The 14654-nt window shown below is 36.2% G+C and overlaps 1 long non-coding RNA gene across 5 annotated transcripts in view; it reads right to left on the bottom strand.

The window, feature by feature from the left end:
- Positions 1–687: 687 nt before the first annotated feature.
- The window catches only part of LOC112948256, a 47120-nt gene continuing 33153 nt past the window's right edge, over positions 688–14654 (bottom strand). For 4 of the 5 annotated variants that reach the window (XR_003249572.1, XR_003249574.1, XR_003249573.1 and 1 more), the window contains 4 exons: positions 11868–11953; positions 11039–11124; positions 7356–7416; positions 688–2084 (listed from right to left, as the gene is read on the bottom strand). This is a non-coding gene — a long non-coding RNA (uncharacterized LOC112948256). Of the gene's footprint in view, positions 2085–7355; positions 7417–11038; positions 11125–11867; positions 11954–14616 lie in introns of all 5 variants that reach the window. The other variant, XR_003249575.1, reaches the window with a different exon arrangement.

Raw genomic sequence — 14654 nt, 5'->3', positions numbered from 1 at the left:
TGTTAGTTAACAAATTACTCCTCAAAGCCGTGTAACAGCCAAGATCCAGAATTGGAAACCATGCAATTCCTCACATACAACAACTGAGCACCATGATGACATCTCATGAAGAAAATGGAGATCCATGCATCTCCATACCTCCTGCATCCYGACTACCATTTATCTCCCCGCAAGCAACAAATTAAAATACAAGGACCTCCTGCACACCAATAAGCCTCACAGCAAAACAGTGGAAGTGGTGAGTGGAGGCTGGGGTAGGAAGGGGTAACATGATAGCTRGACCTCCATAGGGACCATCCATGACACAGGGTCCCACCAACTTGAAAACATTGGCTTCTACCAGTAGAACCAAAAAATAAAAAAAAAACCTTTCAACTCCTACTCCACATCCTTGTCATCCAAGAACCCTCCAGCTACACCCTCCAACAACAAATCACCTTTCCAAATTAAATTTGAGTAAGCATACTGTGTTGTCATAGTCTAAAGAATTTTAGTTTATTTGTTACTTATAGAAGAACCTTTGCACCTAAACAACAAGAATTGAAACACACAACATAAGACAATTTCAATCAACTTTGTACAAGGCTAAGAAAATCCACTCATTGGAATGTGAAACCCTTAAGGCTGATCCCAGTACCAACTCCACCATATAACACATGGCAAAACAATCTTAAGTAGGCAAGAGTGTGTAATCAGAACAGCCAGATTAAACAGTTATGAACAATTATGGTAAAAATGGAGTATTTGCATAAATGTCCGAGCAAGTCAAATGGTTAACACACACAGATTTTGTTTTTTGTTTAAAGGAAATCTGAGATCTAGATCATCTCAGCACCAGATTTGCCTTCTCCTGGCCTTCTAGCACAAGGCAAAGAGGACAGTCTACAAACGTCAGGTGAAAACGGCATATGAAGCGCTAAGCCTTTTTGGTCCACACAATTTGAYGCATAAAAATATTTGAAATCATTTTTTTGAACATTAAAACATTTCAAAAATTCATTTGTAAAGGTTAACATGCTCTCTGTAGTAGTATCAAAAATACTTCATTTTTCTTATCAAATATAGTACAATATCATGTAGCTAAGTCTATATCAAATAGCTGTGACATATACAGGACAGATCAATTTTAGGACAGATAAGGCTGCTTAAAAATTAAGTTGTCCAGAAAACCTGTTCAAAGCTTATGTACATATACACAACAATGAATATACCTAGAAGTTACAAAAATTAGTTAGGAAAACCGCAGTTGTATGGAATGATTAAGGAAAATGTCCCTAGAAAACTATGAACATGCATTTTCATTGTCATATTTGCCCACCCTTCACATGGTATCAATTCCACRTTAAAGAAGCATTAGAAAATTCAGCAGAAATACCCTGACAATAGAGCAAATTCTGAAGCAGAAAGAAAATAAAAAGACGACAAAATGAACAAAATCCAAAACTAAAATTGATCACCTGAAAGAACCCGAGAGGATAAGAATTCACTGCGAGTTGTATCAAAATGAAGACAACTTTTAAATAAAATGCACAGTATTTTAAATCAAATATTTCATAAAATTTGTCTTGCCTTTGGAGCTTATCAGCTAAAACATTTTTCACTTTAATTGCATCTAAGAAGGTATATATACTCCAGTATCAAAACAATTAGAAAAATTCAGCCAGAAATAACAAACACAAAGTGTAAAAGAAACCAAAACCTTTTATTTAGTAACTTTTTTTTTTTTTTAAAAGAACATTACATTTTTCCTGAAGGGATAGCAACATGTCTAATCAATTTGATTTCCCTGGATGCATACATCACCTTAGAGCGAAGTTTTGCCACCCAACCCTCAAATGGATCCATCCATCACTAGATAGTCACCAATACAGTCTCCTGATTAATTCAAGTGCAAAGTCCATTTTGATATGATGATCAGTACCCAATTCTTCTCTGGTTTAATAACACGGGAGTCCATCTCTTAGACAGTTTTATCACAGCACTCATGCATTAGTCCAGTTCCTCAACCTCTCAATCAACAGTGGAACTGCCATCTTGATCTCTCATTCGTAGACTCCTTTTGACTCTCTTCATCTGACTTGATTCTTTATGGAAAATTAAAAGAAAAATGCTGTTGGAATACAGATAATCTTATCCTTAAACTAAGACATTCAACTACTGTACCTTGAAGATGTACTGTAAGCGTATCATTGATGCTTCTTTCAGTTTAAAACATCTCAGAACCCCTACTTTTATCACAAACTTACACGGKCACATCAGAACAAGAGTCAAAAATACAAACTTTAAGCAAAACTATAAAGATGTGGGGAAGGCATGATCAGAAATTCAAGAAAGCTTTCAGGCTGCATGAAATGATTTTTGAAATTCTTCATAGTGAAAGAGCACCAGAGAAATCAGTAGTGGGACATACAATCTCCTTGCCCTGGTAACCATCTTTATTGGACTGACCCATTGACTAAAGCCGCCACTTCACTTCTACGTGGCAAAGCAAGTGTATTACAATTAAGCCAAACTTTTTTACTACTGCCCATGCTCTGCTTCAATCACAGAAATACATTAAAAACAAAGGCATGAAAACCGATTTCCCATATGAATATGGTAACTGGAGACTTGGGAATCCCACCATCTTAATTCATGTTTCTACTTCATGAGAGATAGCAAAGACATTTAGAAACAAATTGATTAACTTAGCTACAGGTGGGAAAAGTTGTGTTAGATGTCAGTTGAAAAGTTACACTAGCTGCCTGTAGCAAGGCTACTGACCATACAGTCTAACTACACTCTTCAGAAAGCAGCAACCAAGCCCATGAGTGACAAAACCAGAAGTCATCAAATTACTTCCATATGGGGAAATACAAATTACACGTCCCCATCTTCATATTTTCTTCCAAGAATTTAAAAATCCAACATTCATGTCATGTATCTCTAAGAATACAAACAAAATTATTCCTAGCATGCAAAAGCCAAGTACAATAAATTACTAAATGGTTAAAAAAAGTAATTTTAAAAACACTACTAACTCTAGAAGAGACTAATATACAAAAGAGGACTTAAAAACATTCCTCATGATTTGGGGTTCCTGCTCTAACTCACAATTTATTTTCTTGGATTTGTATAAGCTTCAACCTCATTTCAGTCTGTCAACACCAGCACTATTTCTTTCCCATGATAATCTGGGCTTATTGTCACAGTACGTGGCACAGAAACTGCCACTACCCTTAGCAAAAATGAGTGGAGCCATCTAGTGGTCTCTCCCTCATCATTCAAGGTTAACCATTCTCGTTTCACAATAACCAGTCGCATAAAGGAGAAGGGCAATGGAATTTGTGCAAAAAGTCTCACTCTGTCTTTGGTAGCTGCCATATACATTACGCTTTACATTCCTGAATAGATTKTTTTGCTCATTTTAAATACACTGGTAAAAATGTATAGCACATAAGAGGAATGCAGGATCCAATGTGTGTTTTTACACTGCACAATATGTGAAGTAGCAGTAGTAATCAATCATAGCATCTTTTTAAAAGATAGAAATCAGCAAACAAATTTGCAGGGATTTCTTGTTTCACTCAACTTATTATGGAATTTGAAGATAAGTTAACATTTGAAGTATTTTTTAGTGCTAAGGTCTTGACTGATATACCAAAACCCACAAGTTGTCCATTGTCATAATCATTCACAATCAAGGGAGTGGCAGAACTCCTACATAATACTTTCAAAGATAATTTTTATAGCTCTTTTTAAGAAATACATTTAATTATTGGCTTGAACTCCACCCAGCTGCCAAAAAACTCAATTTAGTTATTTGTTAGTCCACCTTCAAAGGTTCATTTCTCTCAGGTTAGCTTCTGAGAGCTGCTAAAAATAACTTCGAGCAAATTTCTCTACCTCGTTCACCTATACTTGGTTGTAACAAAAACTTCACAAATACTCCTGCTGTGTTCATTTTAAGTCCTTCCCTTGACCTTGTAATTAGCAGCAAACAATAGTAATGATATAATTGAGAACGTGCTACTACAACCCTTGTTACAGACAGGATTCATATATCAAAAATATGCCAAACAGTAACAGCCAAAGTATTCACAGCAATCAGTAACCTTTCACATGAAATCTGCATTGGCATTAAAAGATTTCACAGAACTTTTTACTTAAATTGTGTTTTCAAAACATTTTAGTCAATACCTTTCAATATGTGCTGGTAAAAAATTACCCCTTCTCTGCTAAACATATGCAATGATTCTACACCTAAACAATGACAGTGAACATCCTTCCTTTTGATGAATGTTACGAATATTTAATTCCTTGCTTAGAAAATGCCCCATTAGGCACCCCCCATTCCTCAAGCTTCTCTTATCTACACTTTACTGTATTTGTTTCCAAACATTATTTTGGCCTTGATGAAAGCAGAACCTGGGAAGACAGCGTAATACTTTGCAAGCTGCCTTCCAAACACTGTTAACATGTCAACAATCTGCATCAACAGACAGAAGCCGTTCACTATCATGCCTAAAGGCTTAAAACAACAGTTTTGAAATGTCTCGGTTTACAAAGTTTTTGCTTCAGGTTTCTGTAGTATTTATTTGTTTCTCCAGATATTAAGAGGTCATAGAAACAAAGCACATCTCTTATGACCAAAACCATGGCCTCGGGAATCTTGTGTCTACTGAAACTCTGCCTTTCCTAAGGATGAGGCTGAAGGCCAATCACAACACATCTATCAACTACGCAGCAATACATGCACGTAAGACACYGCTACATTTACAATGGTTTCCAGGGAGAATTCTCAGGCTTTGAAGCTTGGTCTTGGAGAAAAGAAAAATTGCACACTGCTAGTAAAGGAAAACTACTTCAAAWAACTCCAACAGAGGGAGCTGACTGGACAGAATGGGGTTCTGAAGTATGTAACTTCAGGCTTTGTCCCTCCAAATGGTATTAAAGCAACATTATGTTCAAAGAGAAATCTCTAATAGAAAAAATCAGCTATGTCCTTTATTGATGAACTAAGTCAGCAATAAGGCTGTCTTTAGTATTTAAAAAAAAATGGACAAGTATTCTGCACAGTCTTAAAACCACTTTCACTGCCATTAGGTGTTCATGACAGCTTGTGTGTAAGATCAGGTCATCTTAGCTAAGCAAGGGCATTCACCCTTGCAAACCCCTCCAGGGTTTCCTGGAGTTAGAAATTAATTTGAGGTATTACCAAGGTTTTTATTCAGCCATGCACTCTTTTTTAAAAACTGTCCAAAAGAACTACAATCAAGTAGATCTGAATTCTAAAGTTAGAAAGTGCTAGAAGAACTAAACATGAGCTGTTAGCCAACAGAATTCAAGACCAGAATCTTTCTAGATGCATCCATTTGGACATCCATTTGTTCTTTCACAAATGCACTTCGGAGTCAGACATTTTGAAGACTACTATTCCTTTCTAAGAGAATTCAGAGTTTCACATCAACCCCATCTCCTGGGTAAAGATGATGAAACAGTAAAGAATGGAAAAATTACTGGATACATAACTAAAGTCATCAATTGTTGCTCAAGAAACTTCAATCTGACACAGGTCATCTATAATCCAATGAGAGAAAATAGAAGCACACAGAAGAGGGAGAAAATGGAAGTAAAGGTAACACAAGAACAGAATGTATTAATCAGTCACAGGAGTTCCTATTGTTCAGGGATTACAGCAGARGATTAGGGAAAACTGGCAACACAATGGCCTACAACATAGCAGGAGTTCTGAGGAATAGTTTGAAGAAGTGRAGATTACTTGTAACATAGGAAATTTGTCATTCCACAGCACACTGGAAGGAAAAAAAAGATCTGAAGAGCTCTGAAAGAACACAGTAATAAATTTCCAGAACACAAGAGAAAAGATGAGACTCACTAATCAGACCATCAAATCTGCGAGCAGGTAGGCATAACAAGAACTTCATTCCTGAAAGATGGTAATTTCCATTTTTGCTTGAAGACCAAATACTTGTAAATTGATTAAAAAAGAGCAGTACCAGACAATGAGAGCACGTTCTGACCCAGCTAGCACCTACCTTACCTACACACATTCCTTTATCCTTTCAAAGAGAGCTCTACATTAGTCTTGACACTGTGTGCATGAATCAAAAAAAAAAAAGAAGATACTTGGGAATACAAAGAAAGAGTAGCTAGTTTTTTGGCACCTGAAGCAGGAAAGATGGCATTTTGTACTACAAGTCGGGCATGTTTGCTGGAGGTCTCTACTAACATAAYAGCCATGAAACAATTAAAGATTACCAGCTTCTAGCCAATGAAGTGATGGAATTCTTSAATCTTGAACTAACATTATTTCGAGATGTCTGCAGTATTTCTCAAACAGGCAGCAGATTAAACTGAAAGGACTGTCCAGGAAACTGCCTTTTTTTTTTGAAGCATAGCTCTACAGGAGTAGTTTTCACTGAAATGCATCATTTCATGTATACAAACTGCAATGGATGCCCTACTTAATTGTGAAAAATCAAGGAGTCAGAATTCTAAAAAGATAAGAGAATCTGAGTCCTTCCAGAGAAAACTCCCAAGAGTCACAGCACATGCTAGAGGCAAGCAAAAGGTTATCAAAACTGAACTACTTTTGAAAAGTAAACTCAAGAGAAGTCAATGAATGTGCATGAATCTCCATATTCATCCATTAGTATACAATTGAATGAATTTCTCTACACAAGACTGCCAACTTTGCATTTGGATTATATGGGGAATGATTCCTAAATGAGATATACAAGCTAYGAGTTCAGTAAGGCAAACTGCATCAGTGTTACACATCATGTTATGCAAAGTCAAAACATTCTGGATCAAGACAAACTGAAATAACCACAGAACAGTCACATAAGAAAGTTYTATGAAGACAGGTTACTTGCTATCTGCTCAAATACCTTCTCTGATGCCAACAGAAACATAAAAGGACAACATAAGACGCATATGAAAAATTCATGCTGCTAAGAGACTTTCCACACCRTTTGCTATCTAAACTGTGTGTAGCACTTCTCTGTAGTGATAGGTTTTTGCATACCAAACCCTTCTGAGCAAGCAATATATGTGCCTTAACAGTCCTCAAAGTCCTCTATAAGTCAAGTCACAGATGCAGAAGTTCAGAGTCCTGTAACAAGATATGCGAGCTCTTCTGGAGCAGGACAGGCTGAATGTCCTAACCAAGAGCAACCTTTGTTTCCTAACAGCATGAATGATACTGTGGCCTTCAAAGTGAGCCTTTTAGAAATATACACATGCACACACAGCCTGCAGGATATATTTAGTCAAAAGCTTCAGGAAGATAAACATTGTAACATTTACTTTAGCTTTTAACAAAAATATGGCTATTAGCAGTAACAACTTACCAAAGCTTCAACCAACAGCAGTTAATTTGTTAAGACTGAGAAAATCATCTCCTCAACACATCTGCAGGGAAAATGATACATTAAAATACTTGAATTAAAAACAAACACACACGCTTATCTAGAAGACCAGCACACTAGCCTGAGTTCTGCCTAAAACATTTATCCTTCAATGAAAATATTCCCAACAGATCACAGCATATGGTATGGAACACAYTGGTATCAAAACCTTGGCCATGAAATACCACTAGGCAATCTGTCATTGAAGAATCTGTGCAAACTGCACAAAAGTCCAAAGGCAGCCATGCACACAAATCCTTTGGGAAACCAAGTAACAAAAAAAGCAGACAAAAAGACTACTCCAGCAGCAAGTGCAAGAATGCTGAAAATAATTCACATGATCTCCACACACAAAAAAAACACAAAATTAAATATTCATTTTACTTTGAGATTATATCAATTAGACACAACAAAACTAACACATTGGCATTAATTTATTCTAAAACTCATAATCAATATATAGTATATATTCAAGCTCAAAAACTGAAAATTCAATTTGGAAAATGTTTACTGGTGACTCACAATAGTCTTTTAATCAAGTCACCTTAAGCAGAGGTAGTAGAAAATCAAAAATAAGACCTAAAACAACTCCAACTCCCCCTTTTTTGGGGGGCTGTAAAATTCATCTGCATTATATAATCCACTCTCATGAGCCATTTATCCTAAGATACAAGCAAATTGCTTTTTCTGTAATCTCTCAGAAACTGATGTACATAAATACAACCTCACATTTGTGAAAATTAATGTATTTAGTGATAGTATACTGTACATATTTTTTAAAATTCATCTTTATTTTGATAGCTACTCAGCTATGCAGGAAGATCTCTGAAAAGAACTGTAATTACTTTGATATTAACATATGAAACTATCAATATGGAAAAAGACACCTTCAAAAAGGTGAAGTTTAAGTTTACAGTGGTAAACTGGCACGAACACGTCAGTTATCCARAAGAACAGGAAATCTACTGTTTCAAAACATGCATTTAAAATGCAATCCAACCGCAGTTTATTAAATGAAAGCGAGATGAGCGATGTACTTTAAAATGGAGGTTGGACATTTTGTGCTATAAATACAACATGGCTGCYAGTCTTTGCTCACACAGAAGCCATCTACGGAGTTATGAGCACAGAGGAACAGCTTCCTCTGCTGAAAGGAGGGTTGTTAAATCAACCACTGAGTATCATTTTCAACTCAGCAAAATTTTTGAAAAGCAATCTGATGTTTGTCAGAATGAAGCTGCTATGAAGCAGTAAAACTTTTCTACTCTGGAGTGARTGGATGAACCAAAAAATGACTTTGTCAAAATAGCATAAAGATGGCCATAACCTGTAACATTTCATGCATACAAACACTAGCAAACATTTTCCCAGCACTTTCAGACATGCTAGTGCATTTTCAGTRTCCAAGTTAAATGTATATTGACAAAGTAATATGAGAATCACATTTATCTATTACTTAACTATAAAATGCATCATGAATTGTGAACCTTAGGCCAAGAGCCATAAAAATGGAGCTAGTAAATGCTAGTTTCAATTGACCAATTTTAGCTTTTCAGGTTAACATCTAAACTTCCAGTTTAACATTTATTTTCTGGGTCAAATTAAAAGCTTTTAATCAGATTACCTAAGTAATTTTAGAGGTAGCTTTTACAATTACATTTCATTCTAATTTAGAAATGAATACAATCTGGTCTATTCCACAGCAAATATGCCTTGCATCATATTTTGCATCATGCAGACATCCATGAGTCTTCACTTAAGTTTGCATTGCCAGCTCTAAGAGAAAAGCACCTTTTATCATCAGAAAATCTCCTTTTAGAGCACAAGGTGATGTCAGCTGCTCTAGAGCTATTTACTTGACAKTAAATTCTTTCTCAGGATAAATTATTGGGGAAAGAGACATAAGGCATCATAATGCCAATGATTTTCCGGGTACTTTGTCTGATTTTATGCCATATTAAAATACTGCAGAGGGGTCAAAAAGTTAAGTCTTTGAGTCCCCATTAATGTGCACATAGACCACCACGATCTACACAGCCTAAAGAGCAAACTGCTATTTAGCAGATAAAAAGATGTTCTTCCAATAAGAAAAGGCTCTAAAAAGCACACAAAAGGAACACAGGACATTTAAAACCATTTTTATTATAGTATCTGTTGTGCACAAACAGCGTCATGATATAGGAAGTAGGTAAGATAATTAGGTTGAAAGAGCTGCATTTCACACGCATAATAAAATACTTAAGTTGGTCAAAATGACTCAGCCTGTGAGCACCACGTATATACACATACATAAATGCATATATATAACGAGGTCAATTAAAACTCGTAACTCTAAAAACTTAATAGTAGGAATACAAATCTTSAATTTCACAAGCTTAATCCCATCAATACTATTAGGGTTTAATTGAATTAGTCTATTCTTGACTTTGTCATAACAGACTTTAATGTGTCTAGTGATTCTGACCCTCTAATATGAGGATCATAAGGAATATCCACTATGTTTCAAATATATAAAATAATTTCTAATATGGAATACTCAACTTTCACAACAGATAATTAGATAATGAAGATMCAAAACGTATGCAACACCTTCATTCATTCATTCATCATTAGCTCTGCTTTGCTGCAGGACATCCATGCTATACGACACATGGATATTCTCTATAAAAGATTATTTGCCTTCTTTTTAGCATTCCAACAGGAACTCAGTGCAGATAAAGGCTTGTTACAATTTAAATGATATCGTTAAAAGCTTAATCAAAATGGGTCTATGAGTCTTCTCATAAGACGAGGTAAGTTAACATCCAAGTCAAACACTACCTGAACTCAGGTGTAGCTTAAAAAAAGAAAAAAGAAAAATACAAATCTTAACTTTTTATTTAGTTTGTCATAACTTATCAAAAACATTCTTGAGAATTCTGATACTCATGTCTCCCTCAAGATGCCTTAAGTTTTTAATGTGTTGAAATTATTTGAGGTACATTAGCATGGCAACCTGTGAAAAGGAACCAGTTAAGACAGACAGACAAGATTTCTAACTTTTAATTACATGATGATTAAAATAGCACTTGTGAGTCTGTTTAAATACAGAACATTAAAATAAGTCTCAAAGGAGAGAAAGAAAAAAGAAAAAGACAGAAAAAAACTGATTTGTTTGTATTACAGGAGAGACAGTAAAATTTTTCACATTGACTTGGCTTTTTTTTTTTAAAGAGTAAAACTTAGAAATGACTTTTCAGTATAACGTAAAAATACCACAGAAAAGCTTAYGGAAGTCACTTAGTAAATATCTTGAAGCAATGATTTGAAATGAGGGAAATTTATTTCTAATGTTTGATTAGACTGCACACGCTTAGTAGGGATGGCAATGTTAATAAACACAGCTTTATTTTTATGYTGTGTGGTAAAGTTATTTCAAATCTTCAAAATTATATGTTTTACTTATGAACRGCTATATAATCTTAATAGCTGTGTAAAGGCACGTTAGCATTACTGTATTCAGTACACGCTAGAAGTTTTCAAATAAGGCTTAAAGAATATTCAGCAAAGAAAAAATGTAGCTGAAAAGTTCAGTGTTTACACCGCTCAAAAATGCCTCTTAGCGTAACAAAATCTAAAAAACCTACCTGATTTGACACAGCACCAAATTCTGATCATGGTTTTCTACTCAGCCATCTGATTCTTCATCAGTAACTTAACATCCAGTATCAGCCTTTAAAGAAAAAAGTTTCAGACAACAAAGGTACACAGAGATTCTACCCACAGTTCTACTGTTCTTGACTAAAATAGGGTGATTTGTGATTGATAAAAAACTTACCTATAGTACAGATTAAAAAAGGGCTTATTTGCCAAGTATTAGCATGCAAATCTCCAAAAGAAGAAAAAGTCCCCCAAAAGCTTCTTATGTGTGTGTGTGTGTGTGTGTATATATATATATATATATATATATACACAAGCCTCAGGTCTAGAATTTTACAGTCACGTAAAAACTCTACAGTACGCTCAACTTTTAACAATAAAAACTCATTAAATACCAAATACCAACAATTTATGAAGTTCATTGAATACTTGCATTTGTGAAAAGAGCCAAATGAAACATTTCAGCTTCTGCAAACGTACGGCAATTTCCCATCAAATACAATGCAAACATATATACACTAATCTGCTTTATAGTTAACTTCAAAAAGGTAAAGTTGATACAAAATTAGCAGCACAAGTGATGCATTAATTTTTATAAAACAGTCTACAACAACAACAACAAAAACAAAAAAAAGGCAAAAAAGCACAAATGGTTTTAAAAAGAAAGATTAAGTAATTTTGTAAAATATGCTTCTTATGATTTAAATTGGAATTTTTTTTCCCCTCCCTCTGTCTGGACATCACCAAAAAAAAGCAAATCCCAAAATCAAAAAATACCCTGAACATACTGCTATAAGTTATAATAACCACTCTTACCTAAGAAAACAAGGTATGTACGATTCTTCTGGTACGATTCATCGGGAAGCCAGTCAGGAAATAAAGTATCATTCACAAAACTCTACCTAAAAAAAAAAGAAAAAAAGAAGTATGCACATTTTCAGTATTTACCTTTAAAATCGAAGATTAAGTCGGATGCTTGAATTCTGTTCATTTTATGCTAAAAATTTGTTTATCTTTAGACAATTATTAAGTTAGGAAAAACTTTGGACAGCAGTAACTATATCTTTGGGGCTCAGCTCTAAAAATAAAAGTATAGATGGCTGTACATATTTGGCTAAAAAAGTGTAGATGAAGAGTGACTGACATATAACATATATGTTCTGTATTTTTGTATGTACAGCTGTAATGCGCTTTTCCACCTCCAATTCATTTTGGATGACCATAAGATCAAGTATCTGCACAATTTAAGCTTTTTTTTCCAAGTGTAACTTGTTTTTTTAAATCATACAATACTCTCTAATCCTTGTAYTTTTTTCCCTATTAAAGCCCTTAGAAATAAAGGCTTTGCAACATTAAATAATACCTCTAGTGATAGTAAAGTACTTTTAAAATGGCTTCTGTCATCAGCTGCTGTGAATTTTAAGTCACAAGTTACTTGATCTCTCCAAATATTTTTTTTGCCCTTTAGAACATAGTTTTAAAACCTTCGGCATCACTGACCTTTAATCAGATCCTAAACTATGCCTTTAACACAAGGTACAGCATATTTGCATTGCCATTAACCAACTTTTCCGTTCTTTGTGAAAATCTAATTTTGCAAGACAATTTTGTACTGCAAAAGTATGAAAACATCCTCTATATATTTACACACAGATAATTTTAAAGCTTGTTTTATATTTAGATAGATCTCAACATAAATTAAAAACTCCAGTAGCTCCTAACATATATATGTATGCCGATCCTTTAAATAAAACACATTTAGAATTAAGAGCAGKATTATTTTCAGCAACACTTAATGGCTGTTTTAATTTAAGGAGCTAAAACAAATCCACTCTTATTTAAAAAATTACTCTCTGATATATTTTAAAAAATAATACTACTAAAACAAACACCCACCTAGAGCTAGAACTTTCTTTTCATCAAACTATGTATATCAGAACCTGCTTTACACTGCAGAAGTACTGCTTGGGTTATAAACCATTTAAGCCAAATCTAAAATGAAGATGCTGAGCACTTTGAATAAAGGTGATAAAACTGCAATGGTTGCTCAAACTTGTACTCAATATATTTCTATAAAAGCCAACTTTCATTGTTGGCAAAAACAAACTGTATTTACAAAAGGAGCAACCAAAAACATAGATTTACTTCCAATTCTGACATTTAAAAGCTGAGTTTTATAATCTGGTAAGAGTCTCTACCAGAAAATGCAACAAATACGGCTATATATGTAGCCTTCAATTGAATATAAGAAGTTCACTATTTTATATTTACCTCYTGACATTCTACAGTGACTTTTTAAATAAATATTTGCAATTTAATTTTTACTCCAAAGCTAGTAATTGTTGAATGCAAGCCAATGCAAAACAAACATCAGGCGTTCCATTTAAACTTTTATTTTTAGAAAGTCTCCTAATACATATTGTACAACTTCTAAATTACTAACCAAAAAAAATGCTACATAAATACAAATGATTTCAAGCTCCCTGAGAAAGGCATAAACCGAATGCTAAGACCAGAAATGACACCCAACAAATGCTTTTTAAAAAAGCTTTWATGTCATACACAAATCCATTAGTTTCCATATCTTGTAATCCACGTTTAAGTAACCTTTTCTTCTCGTAGTATGTCTAGATGACATCTGTAGTRTTTTGCGAACTTTAAACTGCAGACTTGGAACAACCGAATTTGTTTTTTTCTTAAATACTGGCAAGTTCTTCTATTGCCATTTTAATCGCAAAATCACATTGTGCATAATTCTCAGAGTTCCCTTTAAAGTTCTGCTCTCAAACTACTGTTTTAAAAGCGAACCATTTAAAAAATATATATATTTCGAGTAAAGAACCAAGCTGTCGCATTTGCGGCTTTTTTATTTCTCCTCTTTCTCTCCTTACTGGTTTGGAAAGAGTTAAAAGCCAACACCCCGAAAAAAAAAAAAAAGCAAGTTTTATTTTTTAGAGAAAAGGAGATGGCGTCTTTGTTCTTACAAACTCCGCAAACGTCTCCCCCGTTGGAGCAGCAAACGGGGGACCAACGCTGCTGGGGCGGAGAGGGGCTCCGGGCTGCGCGCTGGGGCGATGATGCAGCGGGGCTCCCGCAGCCCCCTCCCGCTCAGTGCTGCATTGGAGTCGGGAGCCGCTCTGCGGGTGCCCCCGCCGCGCCGCAGGGCAGCGGGGCTGCGCATCGCCCCCCTCCCGGCTGCCGCAGCGGGCGGCGCGCAGCGGAGCGGAGCCCCCGCGCCCGGCGCCGCGCGGGGCAGCGCGGAGCGGAGCCCCCTCGCTGCTGCGGGAGCCGCCGAGGGCGGCGGGGGGGACGGGGCAGCGCTCCGCGGCTCCGCGCTCCCCTGCGCCGAGTCCCCCTCCCCGAGCGCCGCGGGACCCCCGCACCCCAGAGCGGGGCCCCGACTCGGGGAGCCGCCGGGTGCCCGCGCGGAGCGGAGCGCGAGGCGGGAGCGGGGACGCGAGGGAGAGGCAGGCACCCCCTCCCCCTCCCGGCTCCAAGGACATTTTGTTTTTCCTCCCAAGGACAAAGGACAATGAGGGAGACGCGCGGGGACTCGGGCACTTACCGGCCAAGAGCAGCGGCGCCGCTGGGCGACGGCGGCTG

This window comes from Nothoprocta perdicaria, unplaced genomic scaffold (genome assembly GCF_003342845.1).
Source record: "Nothoprocta perdicaria isolate Ctin4 unplaced genomic scaffold, notPer1 scaffold_26, whole genome shotgun sequence".
Classification (NCBI taxonomy): Eukaryota; Metazoa; Chordata; class Aves; order Tinamiformes; family Tinamidae; genus Nothoprocta; species Nothoprocta perdicaria.
This window is presented reverse-complemented; position numbering and strand designations above follow the sequence as displayed.